The sequence below is a fragment of the Lissotriton helveticus genome, chromosome 12 (genome assembly GCF_964261635.1).
Source record: "Lissotriton helveticus chromosome 12, aLisHel1.1, whole genome shotgun sequence".
Taxonomy (NCBI): domain Eukaryota; kingdom Metazoa; phylum Chordata; class Amphibia; order Caudata; family Salamandridae; genus Lissotriton; species Lissotriton helveticus.
This window is the reverse complement of record NC_136073.1, coordinates 52,798,120-52,815,438: the sequence shown is the minus strand read 5'-3', so window position 1 is coordinate 52,815,438 and position 17,319 is coordinate 52,798,120. Positions and strand designations below refer to the sequence as shown.

General features: G+C 45.3%; 1 long non-coding RNA gene across 2 annotated transcripts in view; it reads right to left on the bottom strand.

Annotated features, from left to right (window-relative positions):
- Positions 1-17,319, bottom strand: part of LOC144797823 (uncharacterized) — a 201,297-nt gene that overhangs the window by 23,090 nt on the left and 160,888 nt on the right. The gene's annotated exons all lie outside the window — the stretch shown is intronic.

Sequence of the window (17,319 nt, the reverse complement as noted above, 5' to 3'; positions counted from 1 at the left end):
ATTTGGTAGTAATAATTATGTGGTAGTCAGTGTACTGGAATCATATGGAGAGGGATTCTGCGTTGGGGAGTATAATTATGTGGAAAGGTACTTTGTGTTGTGGAGTGGTATGTAGTGGAGTTTAAATGTTATCATAAACATCACTCGAAGAGCCCTGCGAAACATCGTGGGGAAAATAATAATAATCCTCCAAACACTGCTCTGACAACAAAGAACCTCACTCAAAACCTGAAGTAGGAAGTCAACAGAGTGCGGAAGGAGGAGGCTTGGGCAAAGCTTCTACATGACTGTGAGACGGCATCCCGACAAACCCGACCAGTACTCCGCCCTTCCCCGAACTTACCTCCTTCACCGCCCCCGGGACTGTCTCCCCAGTCTCATTCTACCACCATACGGACTCGACCTGAGACGCCAGCAACCCGCCAGAGAGTCACTCGCTTCTTTTCCCCACAGGGACCAATCAGAACAACGGGCCAGATCGCCTCAAATATCGCGGACTCCGGAAACCCCGCCCCTATGGCAGCGACAGCACCGGATAAAAAGGAGAACCCGGAAATGCAAGTAGTCGGAGATTTGTGGCAGAAACCTCGGACTGGTGGACGCGAAGGAGAAGACGAAGGTGACGGAGAGCAGTCGGCTGAAGCAGACGTGTGGACCGAAGAGTGGTGGAGTCCACAGGAGGTGGCTGTAGAGCGGCCGTAACTCACCTGGAGAGTTACGGCGGACCGCGTGAGTGCCCTTAACCTCAGTTATTCTACTCACTAGGAGTCCCCTGTATAGTCCTTGTAAATTCCCCTTCTCTTTAGAATTCACGTCCCCTGCACTGTAATATAATCGTATAGCACTGCACTGTTTTGAATATCCCCCTTTGTTCACCTCCCGACCAAGCACCCTTTTTTCTTCCTCCAGCCCCGTATCCCTTCCTCCCGGGCCCTTCCTTTCCTCACTGTCTCCGTTTTCCGATCCTTCCTCACACACCCGGGTGACGGTGGAGATAGCTGTGTTCCTACAACTAGGATAGGACTAACGGTCCCTTTTGTTTCTCTTTTGCTCCCTGCCCTCCGTGGATCCTCCCCATCGCCGGACCCTCCGTTGGACCCGCCGAAGACCAACAGCAGCAACATCGGCCCGGAGTGGATCCAGCCCCGGACTTCCTCTTGTTTTCCTTGTGTTCTACCTCTGTGACATTGCTAATAAAACCCCTACTATAGCACACTACATACGGCCTCCTCGCTTGCTTTTCCGGCCCGCTGTACACCCACCATCACATTTGGTGTCAGAAGTGGGATCAGCTGGAAGCATGGAGGCCGTAGTGAAGAAGATGGCGGAGTCCCAGGAACAGTTTGCCAAGTTGATGGAGCAGTTCCTAAAGACAGCCGAAGACGACAGGGGCCAACTACACGACGTCCTAAAGGGTCAAGGGACCGTCCATGGAGAGACCATGGAGAAGTTAACAACGGCCCTGGGTCAGCAGAGACCCCTAGCCTCCCTCCCTTCCGTTGTGCTGCAGAAGTACGTCCCGGGGGAAGACCCGGACTACTTCTTTACTAACTTTGAACGCCTCGCCCAAGCCGCCAATTGGCCCGCGGACCGTTGGGGGCAATATTTGGGTCCCCTTCTCACTGGCGACCTGCAAGCCGCATACCAGCAGGCCAACATACAGGGCACCACCCCGTATGCAGACATCAAAAGGTGCGTGTTGGAACGGCTTGGGATCGACGACGATACCTATAGATTGAAGCTACGCCAGGCCAAAGAGAGGCCCCAAGAGAACCCACGGGCCCTCTCTTTTTGAATCAAAGATCTTGCAAACCGATGGCTCCGGCCAGAAAACTCAACCAAAGACGAGATACTTGAGAAAGTCTATTTGGAACAGTTCCTGAACTCTTTGCATCCTGCCACACAGCGGTGGGTGAGACAACATTCCCGACTCACCCTGGAAACCGCCATCGAGATTGCTTCTGCCTTCAGCCGGGCACAGGAACTCCAGCGGGGCAAGGACGAACATCCGCACCGGTCCTTGAACGCCGGTACCTTACGGCCTCTCCGGCCCCTTCTACAGCGACGACCAGACCCAGCACCTCTGTTGCCCCCCCCGGTTCTGTTCCGTCCCCCTAATCCAGGACCCCAGTGCTTTGCCTGTGGTGGGTACGGTCACATCGCCCGGATGTGCCCGCAAAAGGAAGAGCCTATGGAGGTCGGGCTCGTAAGGAACTATCTATGCAACCCTCCGGGCACCACACCCCCGGCTTTCCATTATCCAGTCTCTATCAATGGCCAAAGAGTTATGGCCCTTGCCGATAGTGGCTGCCGGCAGAGCGTCCTGAGGCCTCAAGATCTGGCTCACCCAGTCATTCCTACGGGGATGGTTGCCATTCAGTGCGTCCACGGGGACACCAAACAATACCCCACTACCCGGGTGCATGTCCAGCACCGGCATGACCCCGGGACCTCCCTCACCATTGGTATGGTTCCCGCTCTCCCCGAACCGGCCATTCTGGGGAGCGACTATCCGGGACTGCCTACGCTTCTCCAGGACACCTCAGCCTCCTTATCCCAGTGGTGGAAGGACGCCCCATATCCAGACCAGAACCACCCCACAACGATTCCGAAAACCCACAAAACCAGAAGCCAGAAGAGAAAAGAGAAGAAGGAATACGTCAGCGCGTTCCCCGCTTTTTCTGACGACCATCCGTGGCAAACGGATAGGGAATTCCGAGCGGCCCAGCAGGAGGATTCCCTTCTTCAAGAAGCGTGGGGAAGGGCCCTCGATCAAGAAGACCCTTTGCAAGTAGGTCCCTACTTCTTTAAGAAAAACGGGTTACTGTATAGAAAAGGAGGGCCCCAACAGAACGCCCAGTTGCTTATCCCAGGTCCCTTCCAGGACAAAGTCCTCTTTCTTGCCCACAGCCACCTTCTGGGAGGTCATTTCGGCGACGAAAAGACCAGTCAGACCATTTTAGAAAAATTATTTTGGCCCGGGGTGTACCAGAGGATCAAGAACTATTGTCGGGAATGCATTGTATGCCAGAAAAACAGCCGATATAGACCACCCAGAGTGCCATTGCAACCCCTCCCTCTCATAGATGTCCCCTTTAGCCGAATAGGGATGGATATCATAGGACCTCTCTTGCCCTCCCGTAGCGGGTGTCGCTATGCCCTGGTCATAGTGGACTACGCCACCCGCTTTCCTGACGCCATACCCCTGAGACAACCCACTACCCAAACGATAGCCAAAGCCCTGATCTCCCTGTTTTCCCGGGTAGGGTTTCCCCGGGAAATCCTGACCGATCAGGGCACGCCTTTCGTTTCGGCCTTGATGAAGCAAGTGTGCGCCGAATTGGGGATAAAACAAATTCGTACTTCGGCGTATCATCCGCAGACGGACGGATTGGTGGAGCGATACAACGCCACCCTCAAACAGACCCTCAAGAAACTCCTGGGCCTGGAAGCTAAAAGGTGGGAGGACCTGCTGCCCTTAGCCCTCTTCGCCATCCGCTGCAAACCACAGAGCAGCACAGGCTACTCACCGTATGAGCTACTGTATGGGCGTCCTCCGCGAACCCTACTAGACATGGCACAAGAGGCCTGGGAGGCCGAACCGGATCGCACTCGTCCGCTCCCGGAATACCTTGAGAACCTGAAGACTCACCTCTCCATGATGCGGGATATAGTGAGACAGAATCTCGAGAATGCTCAAGATAACCAAAAGAAGCAGTACGATAAAGGTACCAGGCCCCGTGAATTCGCCGTCAACGACTTGGTACTCCTCATGATGCCCTCATCGGACCAGAAGCTCCTGGGACAGTGGCAAGGGCCTTACACCATCCTCAGAAGGGTGACCCCAGTTACCTATGAGGTTGAGATAGACTCTACCCGTGGAACCTCCCAGATATATCATGTAAACCTGCTAAAAAAGTGGGAAGGACCCCGCCCCGTCCTACACGGAAACCCCGCTCACCAACGTCTCTCTTTTGACTCATGTATTGATCCGGACCTTACGTCGATACAGACCCAGGAATTACGGGAATGTCTGGCATCCCTGAATACGGTCTTTTCCTCCTCTCCTGGTCGAACCAACATCACAGAGCATGCCATAGAAACAACGCCAGGAAAAATAGTCCGCTTACGGCCCTATAGACTTCCCGAGGCACGCCGAGAGGTCATACGACAAGAGATAGCCGACATGCAGAAAATGGGAATCATAGAACCCTCAGTGAGCGACTGGAATTCCCCAATAGTCCTTGTCCCCAAACCAGATGGATCGGTCCGTTTTTGTATAGACTTTAGGGAGGTCAACAAAGTCTCTACCTTTGACAGCTACCCCTTACCCCGGGTCGATGAAATGATCGAACGGATAGGCAAAGCAAAGTACATATCGACCTTGGATCTATGCAAAGGGTATTGGCAAATACCCCTCAGGGAACAAGATAAAAAGAAGACCGCCTTTTCCACCCCTGAGGGGTTATACCAGTTTTTGGTTATGCCCTTTGGTCTACACGGTGCCCCCGCCACCTTTCAGCGCGCTATGAACTGCGTTCTGAGACCCCACGCACAATACGCTGGCGCGTATTTGGATGACATCATCATCTTCAGTGACAGCTGGCCCCAACACTTGAAACATCTGTTTGACGTCGTCACCTCCCTGGGGGCCTTTGGGTTTGCCATTAACCCCGCCAAAACAACCCTGGCGGCGAAAACGGTTAAGTACCTGGGGTACCTTCTGGGAGATGGCTTAATCCGACCCCAAGAAAGCAAAACAGCAGCTATCCGATCCCTTCCCTTCCCGCACACCAAAAAGGATCTTCGAGCCTTCCTAGGTCTTCTGGGTTATTATCGACGGTTTGTGCCAAACTTTTCCCAGAGAGCAGCAGCCCTGACGGATCTGCTGACGAAATCAAACCGATCCGAGGAGAAACTACGGAACCCCTCTCCCGAAGCCTGGCAAGCCTTTGCTGACTTGAAAGAAGCCCTGACATCCAGCCCTATCTTAATACCCCCCGACTTCTCCCGGACTTTTATCCTACAAACGGATGCCTCCGATCATGGGTTAGGGGCGGTGTTATCCCAGAAGGATTCCCAAGGTAACGAAAGGCCTATTCTGTATGTCAGCCGCAAGTTGTTTCCCCGTGAAAAGCATTACGCAGTGGTGGAGAAGGAAGCACTGGCCATCAAGTGGGCGGTAGACCATCTCCGCTATTATCTGGAGGGCAGAGACTTCGTCCTCTACACGGACCACGCCCCTCTGGAATGGATGGCCCGGAACAAAGGTCAGAACGACAGAGTCCTCAGATGGTTTCTCTCCCTGCAGCCCTTCCGCTTCACTACCAAACATCGGAAGGGATCCGAACAGGGAAATGCTGATTTCCTTTCGCGATACCCTGCGTCTTCCCCCCCTACAGGAAGGACAGCTAGGGAAAGGGGATGTGAGACGGCATCCCGACAAACCCGACCAGTACTCCGCCCTTCCCCGAACTTACCTCCTTCACCGCCCCCGGGACTGTCTCCCCGGTCTCATTCTACCACCATACGGACTCGACCTGAGACGCCAGCAACCCGCCAGAGAGTCACTCGCTTCTTTTCCCCACAGGGATCAACCAGAACAACGGGCCAGATCGCCTCAAATATCGCGGACTCCGGAAACCCCGCCCCTATGGCAGCGACAGCACCGGATAAAAAGGAGAACCCGGAAATGCAAGTAGTCGGAGATTTGTGGCAGAAACCTCGGACTGGTGGACGCGAAGGAGAAGACGAAGGTGACGGAGAGCAGTCGGCTGAAGCAGACGTGTGGACCGAAGAGTGGTGGAGTCCACAGGAGGTGGCTGTAGAGCGGCCGTAACTCACCTGGAGAGTTACGGCGGACCGCGTGAGTGCCCTTAACCTCAGTTATTCTACTCACTAGGAGTCCCCTGTATAGTCCTTGTAAATTCCCCTTCTCTTTAGAATTCACGTCCCCTGCACTGTAATATAATCGTATAGCACTGCACTGTTTTGAATATCCCCCTTTGTTCACCTCCCGACCAAGCACCCTTTTTTCTTCCTCCAGCCCCGTATCCCTTCCTCCCGGGCCCTTCCTTTCCTCACTGTCTCCGTTTTCCGATCCTTCCTCACACACCCGGGTGACGGTGGAGATAGCTGTGTTCCTACAACTAGGATAGGACTAACGGTCCCTTTTGTTTCTCTTTTGCTCCCTGCCCTCCGTGGATCCTCCCCATCGCCGGACCCTCCGTTGGACCCGCCGAAGACCAACAGCAGCAACATCGGCCCGGAGTGGATCCAGCCCCGGACTTCCTCTTGTTTTCCTTGTGTTCTACCTCTGTGACATTGCTAATAAAACCCCTACTATAGCACACTACATACGGCCTCCTCGCTTGCTTTTCCGGCCCGCTGTACACCCACCATCACAATGACATTAATCACAATGACAGTGTACGCTTCTGGGGCACGGTCAACAAGATAATGCGCCCGCACCACAGCAGAATTGCATCTCACATTTTGGAGGAGACCTGCGTAGACTTTCTAAGGGACCACTTCAACCACCAAACATCTCAAATTGCAATAAGCCAGGCGGCCAAGGAAACGCCAGAGTACCCCACCACAGGAGATCTACAAAAGTGAGGCAATGTCACAAAACCCACACCTGATTCAGCTGACACACCTGAGCATGAATCCAGGCCTCAAGCATACACCTGATAAGGCAACAAATTGCAAAAGGAAGAAAAGAAAGGGCCGTGGGCCCTAACGGCATTCCTCCAGGGCTCTTCAAACAAAGGGCGGAAGACTGGGCTGGAAAATTAGACCCTCTTTTTCTTGAAGTCAGATCCCTTGGTATAATCCCAGCTTCATGGAAAGGCTCAACAATCTCCCTAATCTATAAACGTGGTCACAAGTCCCTCCCTAAAAAGTACGGCTTGGTCGCCCTGATCAACAATGAGGTGAAATATTTTGCAGGAACAGTGCTAGCGGACCTCACATCTTGGGCAGTGGAGAACGCAATAATTCCACTCAACCAGACAGGTTTCTCTAAAACCTCAGACACAACAAGAAATATTTTCTCCATTTCACTACTGATAGCCATGGCAAAGGTCGCCAAACTGTTGTTACATCTCTGCTTCATCAACTTCAGCACAACCTTTGACCATGTAGACAGGGCAAGGCTGTGGGGGAAGCGTGCCCCTGGAATATTCCCCACACTCTACTAAACATGCTGATACTTCTCCACACAGACACATTTGTACTGATGTAGCGGTGCTCCGGAAATAATTTATAAAACCATGACACCTTTCCCTGAAGTACAAATTCATACATATACTCAACAGTGGGGCCCATGACACTGCGAGTCACTCACACAATACTTACACCCTACTTCATGGATCGGTGAGATTCAAAGGAGAGCTGCTGTATCACAGCGGGATGTTTAAAACTATAACTGAATATTTATTCTATTTACACCTGCAGTTTAAATGAGTTTACCATGGGTTTCATTAACAAAACATTTATTTAGACACGCCGCCACTGTGGTCGACGGATTTGCTAGTAAAAAATTAGGCGTAGCAAAACTCAAAACCAGCTTAATTCTCCATTTATCTTATTTTTATTAAAAGCAAATTGTATCAAGTCTAAAGTTTATTCACTTTATTAATCTCTTTATTCAAGAACGACATTAACAAGGAAATAAGGATTTTATTTCAAAACAGTTAATTTCATTTATTTAAGAAAATCCAGAAAGACATTTATTTAGATTTCAGAAATGCAAGTATTAACAAAAGACAGATAGTTCCCAAAATTCATCCTTTCTCCTAACTTCCCTGACTAATAACCTCACCTAAAGTTCAGATCTCATTCTAAAGAAATAAGAAAATTATTCAAAGTCTTACATCACAGGATAAATAAGCATACGGACAGCATCTCTGGAGGAAATCGAAAAGGAGTTTTTTCCTCACTAAAATCAGCACTTTTTATACCTTTTTCACTAGCTCTATCTATCTAAAAGAGTAACTTTCAGCATAAATTTGAGTTCTGATTGGACAATTTGGGGTGGATGAACATCATCTCATCATTACAACATTTATTCCGCTTCCGTCAGCTAGATTTTAAATGGGTCATTGTTTTTGGGCCGCTTCCGGCCTAGTCCTGTTCTCAGTTGGTAACTTTACCAAACTTTCTCACGTTCATAACCATTGTGTTCATTCTTTTGGCAGCCATCTGGACTTCCAGGCCACTCTGTCCTTGAACCGCATTCACTCCAGGTACAAGCAGCTCGCATTCGAACTCGGACTTGGACTTGCGCATGCTCAGTTCATTTTCTATTCGCAGTTCAACAAGTCAGCCATCTTTTGCAAGGCCTCACAGGCCAGAATGGGAACTATCATAGAAACAAACACAAACGAATGTTAATTTTAGAAACTAGCCCTTATGTTTACCTCCCCCCTTACTAAGGTTTTCCCTATTAGTAGTTACCTAGCAGATAAGCAACATTTAGGCGTAATATACTTACTTATCCTTCGCTTTCTGCCACAAATACGTAAACAAAAGCACATTTATGCTGCATTCCGTTATTTCAAAAGCTGCTTATTAGTTTAGGACACAACAGAATCACATAATTTGTTAATTATAATTGCAACATAAGCAAAGTTAATTCCCACGTGTACTTGTGTAGGTGCAATTTTACTCTGGGTTGATTAATTCCACACATCATTCCATTAGTTCATATTATAGTTATGGAAGTATGAATTTACAAGGGGTACACAACATTTTGTCCCTCCACCTTGCTCCATCAACTCCCCCCTTTGGTGATTTATCACCAAATATCTCCCAAAATGTAGCGAATTTTTATCAGAACATGTTTCAAATTCTTCAGATTAGTATATTTTATACTTTAGTATCCTTTTCTCTGGTATCTTTAAAAATCTTTTCTTGGAACTCCTCCATTTCTATATCACCTTTTTCTCTTTCTCTTTCTTCTTGAATAATCTTCTTAAATGACTTTCTAACATTCCTTCTTTTTCTGTATATGCAACGTAATCTTATCATTAAAATCACTAATACTATTACTGTTACTGGAATTAGTATTTTACCTATAATTGAACTACCTATTTCTTAAAACCAATGCTTAACTGCTGTAAAACTTAAACCAAGTCGTTCAAGAATACCATCAACCTCCAGTGGTTCAATTTCTCTATGCAACTCTGTAATATTTGTAATGTACTTTTCAATGTTTTGACTTTTATCTGGAATGTAAGTGCAGCAGTGCTGAACCTTCAAAATTCCACAAACTCCTCCTTCTTTCGCTAATATTATGTCAAGAGCAAGACGATTTTGCATTACCATAGTTCTCATAGTAATCATTTCGGTGTTTACCATTAGGAATCCACCTGCTGTGTCTGTTGACAAATGATCTACTATCGTTGACAATCTTCGAATTCGATTTGCATTGAAAGATATTCCCACTGCTGGTATCAGTGCTCCGAAAACATCACCTATTATTTCTATGACACTCCCTTTCTTTCTATGACTTAAGGGTTTACCTATTTCATGGATACCATTAGTACCTCTATCTACATGAAAGATTTTAGGAAAGACCAAACCCACGTAACATGTCCCGTACCAGTGGTCAGGTAATCTATAATAAGCCTTGTTTCCACAAATGAAGTAAACACCAGGAAAAACTGGATCATTTCCCCCTTTAAATCCCCAACTCAAGTATCTTTACATTGACTTGCTCCCACAAAATAATTGTCATACATAGTGTTGTCTCTCCTAATACAGAATTTCCCTAACAATGGAGTGTCTACATTTATTGCTACATTCACATTTCTTTCATCAATATTTTCATCATTGAATGTCCAATATTTAGATTTCTCATGTTTTACTTTTTCTTTTCGTTTATAAGCAATTTGCCTTTCCTCAACCATATCTAAAAATGCCTTTTCTTCCACTCTCATTTTACATGTCAAATTATTTGTAAACGCATAGTCATGACTTAATTCGTCTATTTCTAAAAAGTATTATCCCATAACTGTAGCAGGCTTTTTCCTATTCAGTGCCTTATCAATTTTCAGCTTTGCAAAGACTTCATCCGAATTTGAATAATGATATTCCAGTTTACCTGTTTGATAAAACAGGCTTGCAATCACACCACACGTGACTCCATATGTAAGTGGAAGGTGATGATGGGTCACCCCCTCAGAAACAGATGCAGGTAGCTTTACACATACATAACAGTCACTAGCATCCATTGTTCTAACATACTCAGATAACAATCTTGAAAACGTGTTCTTGGTAAAATCATTTATAGAGCTATCTTGATGTAATTCTGGCCTATATACATGCTGCTTGTTAGTTTTTGATTCAACATTTTGTTCACTTGAACTCACATTATGTTTCAACTTCACTAAGTTATCTTGAAAAGGAATGATAATAGCTAAAATTATCCATATCAATATCAGTAATCCAGTACAAATTAAACACTTTCTACACCATTTTCTAAAAATAGAACATTTTGTTTTATGATCATTAGAAGACATTTTTTTTTTTTAACACAGCAAGGTTTGCTAACAGGTTTTCTTCGACCTAGCGTCACCTACAAGCTTTTACATTTTTCTAACAGATTTTCTTCGACCTTGTGTCACCTACAAGTTTTTTTTTTTTACTTACAGTGCCCTTTTCTTTTTATCTGAATTTAAGGTTTTACATTTACCTTATCCTTTTGATCAGTTACTACTTTTTTTTGTGATTCAGTTCTTTACTCACTTTTCCCATTTGTCTTTGGGCAATTCAATTTTTCTTGACTACTATTTACTTCTTCAAGCGGAGGCAGAACAATATAAGTCCATTCAGGTGATTTGTACTTCTGATTTGGTCTCCTCACTCTTTTTGGCCTTTGGACAACTTCTATTTTCTTTCCCAATGTCTCTCTTTGACTGGTTATTTCGTTAACCTGCTCCTCTGGTTTTCTTTCTTTGTTAACCAGTTTGAATCTCAGTCCATCATTTCCTTTAGGCCAATTGTCTCCTTTACAAACTCTCTTTGTCTTAGGCTCCGTGGTGTTATGCTCCACTCTCCAAGCCCTTTTTCTAGGACTTTTTCTCGCTGGAGTTTCATCTGCAGTGTCGTCAGTCTCACTTTCAGTGTCTTCAACAGTTTCATTTACGATGAACTTTACAACGTCTTTTTCTTTTTTAGAGTCAGTTTTCTCTTTTGACAGTTCTTTCACTCTGTTAGGAACATCTCCATAGCTGGTACTTGGAATCTCATCCTTATCGTGGGTTTTTCCTTCTTTTCCAGTTTCAGGATCTTCGTTCCTGCTTCCAGAGCTTTCAGACTGTTCTTCAGAGTTTTCTTGCTTACCAGTTTTATCTTCACTTTGCTCAGTGTCCTCACTGGTGTCAGTCCTTACCAATTCTCGATCTTCAGATTGATCTTCAGAATTTGGTACTTCAAGACTTTCTCCTTCTACTTCAGACGCAGAGCTAGTATCTGATACTTCCAGATATCGACGTTCCTGTCGATCTTCAGTATCTGGAGTTCTCTCTGGTTCACCTTCAGAGTCTGAATTAGTTGTGCTTTCACCATCTTCGTTTAGATTTTCAGGTTCAGGCACACGGATAGTATGGCTTGCTTGTACCCATCTCTTTACTCCGGCACACTTAACTGCAGTTATGCTAACCAAAATGACTTGTCTTGGTCTCTGCCAACGAGGCACCAAACAGTTTCTTCTGCGGTGCACCTTTATACGCACCCAGTCTCCAGGAACAAGTTCATGAGCTGGATTTTTCTCTTTGGTGTTTGATTCAGTTCCCACCTGATGGAACACAAAAGTCACCACGTCAGATAGGTTTTTGCAATAATCCAGTATGATGTCATCATTTATTGTCAACAACTTATCAGCTGGTACAAACCCCTGTCTCATCACCCTACCCATCAAGATTGCATGTGGTCTCAATCCAGTTTTTCTGTCAGGTATGCTTCTTAAGGTCACCAAAACAAGTGGCAAAGCATCTGGCCACTTCAGTCCTGTTGCTAAGCACATTTTAGCAATCCTGTTTTTAATAGTTCCATTTACCTGTTCAACTACTCCTGAAGCCTCAGGTCTGTAAGCACAATGCAGTTTCTGACGAATGTCCAGTGTTTCACATACCATTTACATGAGTTCATTCTGAAAATGGGGGCCACGATCAGTCTCGATCGTCACTGGGAAACCGAACCTAGGGATAATTTCACGTAGAAGTAATTTTGCAACATTTTAACCCATCGTTCCTTCTTGTGGGGAAAGCCTCTACCCATCGGGAGAACAAACAGATCATCACCAAAACATATCTAAGTCTGTTACATGGCGGAAGCTCAATGAAATCCAATTGCATTTGTGTAAATGGACCTCCTTCCCGTCCTATGGTTCCCAAACTCACAATAGTTCTTCTGTTTGGATTAAACTGCTGGCACACAAGGCACCTCTGATATAAACTCTCTGCAATCATCCTGAACTTTGGATTGTACTACGTCTGTCTAAATAGGCGAAGCATGGCATCTCTCCCAATATGAGCTAGACCATGGTACATTCGGGCCATATTTGAGATCATGCTATCGGGCATTACTGGTCTTTTAAATCTTTGTAAACCCAGATTTCATCTTCCTCTCTTTGTCTACATCCTGCTTTTAACCAGACATTTTTCTCTTCATCATCAGCTTCTTCCTGTATTTGCCTCACTTCCTGTCAAGTCTAAACTACTGTTGTTAGCATTAAAGGACTTGAAACATGCTCCTTTTCCCTGTCCCGATTAATGGATGCAAGATTTCTGGCACAGTATTTAGCAATTGAGTCTACATACCTGTTACCTCGGGTGATATAGTCATCCCCCTTTTTGTGTGCTGCACACTTCACAACAGCTATTTTGTCAGGCAACTGAATCGCGTCTATAAACATTCTCACGAACTCCGCATTACGTATGGGGGATCCTGCAGAAGTCAAATAACCTCTTTGGGACCACAGTTGTCCTTAGTCATGGACAACCCCAAAACCATACTGACTATCGGTCACTATGGTTACCTTGATTTCCTTTCCCAACTCACATGCTCGAATCAAGGCAATCAACTCTGCTATTTGAGAAGAATGAATTCCTGTCAGACAAGAAGCTTCCAGTACATCTGCCACTGTACAGACAGATATATGCTGCACTCAGAACACTCTCATCTGTTCTCAGACACGAACCATCAACAAACATCACATAGTCGGATTCAGGCAATGGCTCATCTCTGATGTCTGCTCTTTGTTTGGTACAGTATTCAAGAACGTCTAAACACTTGTGATCAACCTCATTTCTCACTTCTGTTTCCATGGTGTCAGGCAATAATGTGGAAGGATTCACATTTACACATCTAGAAATTGTCAGATTCTCTGCTCCCAGAATTTTCTTCTCGTACTTTGTCATCCTATTGTTGGTCAAGTACTGTGTTTTTGTTCTAGTAAGGAGAATCTCCACAGAGTGAGGTACATACACTCTTACAGGAAATCCCATCACTATTCCTTCACTTTGTTCTAGACTGACACTTGTGGCTGCTACTGCTTTCAGACAACCTGGCAATGCTTTTGCAACAGGGTCCAAAACAGCTGAGAAATATGCAATAGGCTTTCTCAGTTTTCCATGTCTCTGAATCAGTACTGACAATGCACATCCTTCTCGTTCACTGCAGTATAATTCGAACTCTTTTTCATAGTCTGGCATCCCTAAAGCTGGAGTTTCACATAAGCTCGTTGTTAACTGTTAAAAGGCTTCCATTTCAGTTTTAGTCAAAACTATAGGGTCTCTGATATTTGCTCTAGTTAATCTCTGCAATGGCTTGGCAATCAGTGAAAATCCACTAATCCACTGTCTACAATAACCCCCCATTCCCAGGAACATTCTCACTTGTCTTTTGGTTTTTGGTGGTTGCATTCCTTGTATCATTTTGATTCTCTCTGCAGTGACTTGTTTAATTCCTTTGGCAATCTTATGACCTAAGTATTTCACCTCTTCCTGACAAAATTGTAATTTTGATGGAGACACTTTATGTCCTTCTTCTGCCAAATGATTCAGTAATGCAATAGTATCTGTTACACATGCATCTTTTGTCTTTGATGCCACTAGGAGATCATCGATATATTCAATCAATACAGACTCTCCAGGCATACTAAAACTTTCTAATGACTTCTTTAGCAACTGATTAAAGATAGATGGACTTTCAGTATACCCTTGAGGAATTCGGCACCATGCCAAGATACGATCTCCGAATAGGAACGCAAAAATTGGCTGGCTTTCTGGGTGCAATGGAACTGTAAAGAACGCATTACACAAATCGATTACGGTGTACCATTCTGCATCATGGGGAATTTGATATAAAATCACTGCTGGATTTGGTACAATCGGACAACATGGAACAACTATTTTATTCACTTTTCTCAAATCCTGTACAATTCTAAATGTTCCATTTGGCTTTTTCAATCCCATTATCGGTGAATTACAAAGAGTACTTTCTATCTCTCTCAGTATGCCTTGCTCAATCATTTTGTTTATCACTGGGGTTATTCCTTCAATTATTTCTGCAGTCATTTTGTCCTGGAGAATATTCAGGTAATTTGCACCTTCTTTTACAGAGACTTTTACAGGATCTACATCTTTTATCAACGCAATATCTTCTCCTGTGAAATCCCACACTTTCTCTTTCACTACCTCTTTTAATTCATCAGGTATCTTTTCCCGATCAAACACAGGGAACAATTTGTTTTGCTCTGCTTCAATCATAAGCATTGTCATTTTATACAGGCTATCTTCATCTGGGGTTTGTAACTCTATGCCATCTGGTGAACAGTATATGGCACAGTTCATCTTACACAGAATATCTTGTCCTAACAAATTTACGGGGCTACTATCACACACCACAAATCGGCGCATGTCTTTAAAATTTCCAATTTCTACTTCAACTGGTTGTGTCAAATAGTCCGTCCACATCCGATATTTCGGATGGAGATGTGTAGCCCAGGCGGACCCCCCTATGGAAAATCCCCACGAAACGTTATTGATTTTAGACTGTTTGTTTGGGGTATGGCATCAGCAGGATTGGGCTGCTGTTGTGGGTGGGGGAAAACATTTTGAGTGTTGTTTTAATTTCTGGATCTTACCGCTTAAGATGCACTGCCTATACCCTACTGATACATGTTAGTTGCTGTTTCAGAGGTGCCTCCACAAGTTCTCATTGGTATGACAGAAAGAACGCTATCATCGAACACTATGATAACGATTATATTTCACGACACCAGTTACGATGGCTGACACTCCGTTAACTACACAACCCTTAAACTTCCTTTCCTGGAACATTAGAGGCTACACGAATCCCAAAAAAATGCGCCAGATATTCGCGTGTCTGGATAGGTGGCACATTGACATTGTTATGTTTCAAGAAACACATGAAGCTCCGCAATCTACTGCTCAAGTGCTCAAGATATTCTTCGTATTCTAGAGGGGTTTCCATACTAATTAAGAAAGGCACAAACTTTAAGGTAGACACAAGGATCTTAGATAGATATGGCAAATATGTCATCCTGAAGGGTAGACTTAGGGGACATCCACTAATACTGGTAAATACATACGGCCCAAACACCGATGCACCTGACTTCTATCATACAATTTGGCAACAACTGCACTCAGCTGACGAACAAACGATACTTTGGGGAGGAGATCTTAATCTAGCCCTATATGATAAGCTGGATAGATCGGTGACACAACGGAACATCATACACAGGCTCACACCAAACTCCTAGACATGATGTTAGATCTACGTATCACAGACATTTGGAGTGCCCGTCATCCAGGAATAAAAGAAGCGACACACACTTCAGCTGCACATGGCAGCTGGTCGCGCATAGAATACTGGCTAGGCTCGGATACACTGCTATTGTGGACTGCGGCGATTAAACACATGCCTAAAACTCTCTCGGACCAAAACCCCATTAAAATCTCCCTAAACTTCCCTAATTATGTACCGCCACCGTATAGTTGGAGGTTCAGTGCCACAGCATTGGCCGACTCTATATATGCAGATACTATCGAGAACGCGATTAGGGAATACTTCCTAATAAATGATAAATCTACTGAGGATGGTGGCCTATTATGGGAGGCTTTCAAAGCTACAATTCGTGGTGTCTGCATACGCACAACAGCTGGAATACTAAAAGATAAACGAACACAATTGGCTAGGTGCGAATCCAAGCTTAGAACGTTAGAACACCAATACGAAATAATGTCTCTTCCGACAACACTTGCTGAAATACGCACCGCACTAACCGAACACCACTCATTAGCTGATGATGAGGTCAAGTACCTGAGTAAGAGACATGTCGCCCGTGCCTATGGGGAGGGCGGACGACCCGGGAGAGTACTGACGACCAAAATCTGTGCTGGCCGAGCTCCCAATACGGTAACACAGATCAGAGGAGGCGATAATCAATTACACACCGATCCCGCGGTCATCTTAAAATGCTTTGTTCAGAATTACGGAGACTTGTATCAATCAAGGCCGGTAGCAACACAGCAAGAAACGCTCCAGTATCTGGACGATATCGCCATTGCTTGGCTTTCTGATGCCCAGACGCAGTATCTATCACTGCCGATTACAGTGGAGGAGGTAACAGAAGTGATCCAATCTCTGCCCAACGGTAAGAGTCCTGGCCCGAATGGATTCACATGTGAGTTTTATAAACAATATTTATTTATAGCTGTTTTATTTATTTATTTTATTTATAGCTGTTTTTTAACGCGCTCTGTTACTACCAGAGTATCCTGGCGCGAAAGAGGAGAAAAAACAAGCAGGTGGCCAAAGAAAACAGAAGAAATTAGAATAGTCTAATAAGCAAATCTAAAGAGATGAGTTTTCAGTGCCTTCTTAAAAGGTACAAAATTCTGAATTGATCTTAAAAACAGTGGTAGAGTGTTCCAAGCAGATGCCGCAAGGACAGCAATTGACTGGCCTCCTAGGCGCACTCGCCGAAAGCGAGGTACAGAGACCTCCTGGCACCTCGCTTGGTTGCTATGTTCGGGGCCGCACATGACGCTCAGATATTACCATCTACACTTCGAGAAGCGTTAATAGTGGCACTCCTTAAACCTGACAAAGACCCGGAGAGTTGTAACTCATATCGCCCGCTTTCCCTTATTAACGTAGACTCAAACATACTTGCTAAAATACTTGCGGTGCGACTCCAACCCCTTATGCCGAATTTGGTCCTCCCAGACCAATCAGGTTTCATACCCGCCCGCAACACAACACACAACACAAGAACACTGTTCG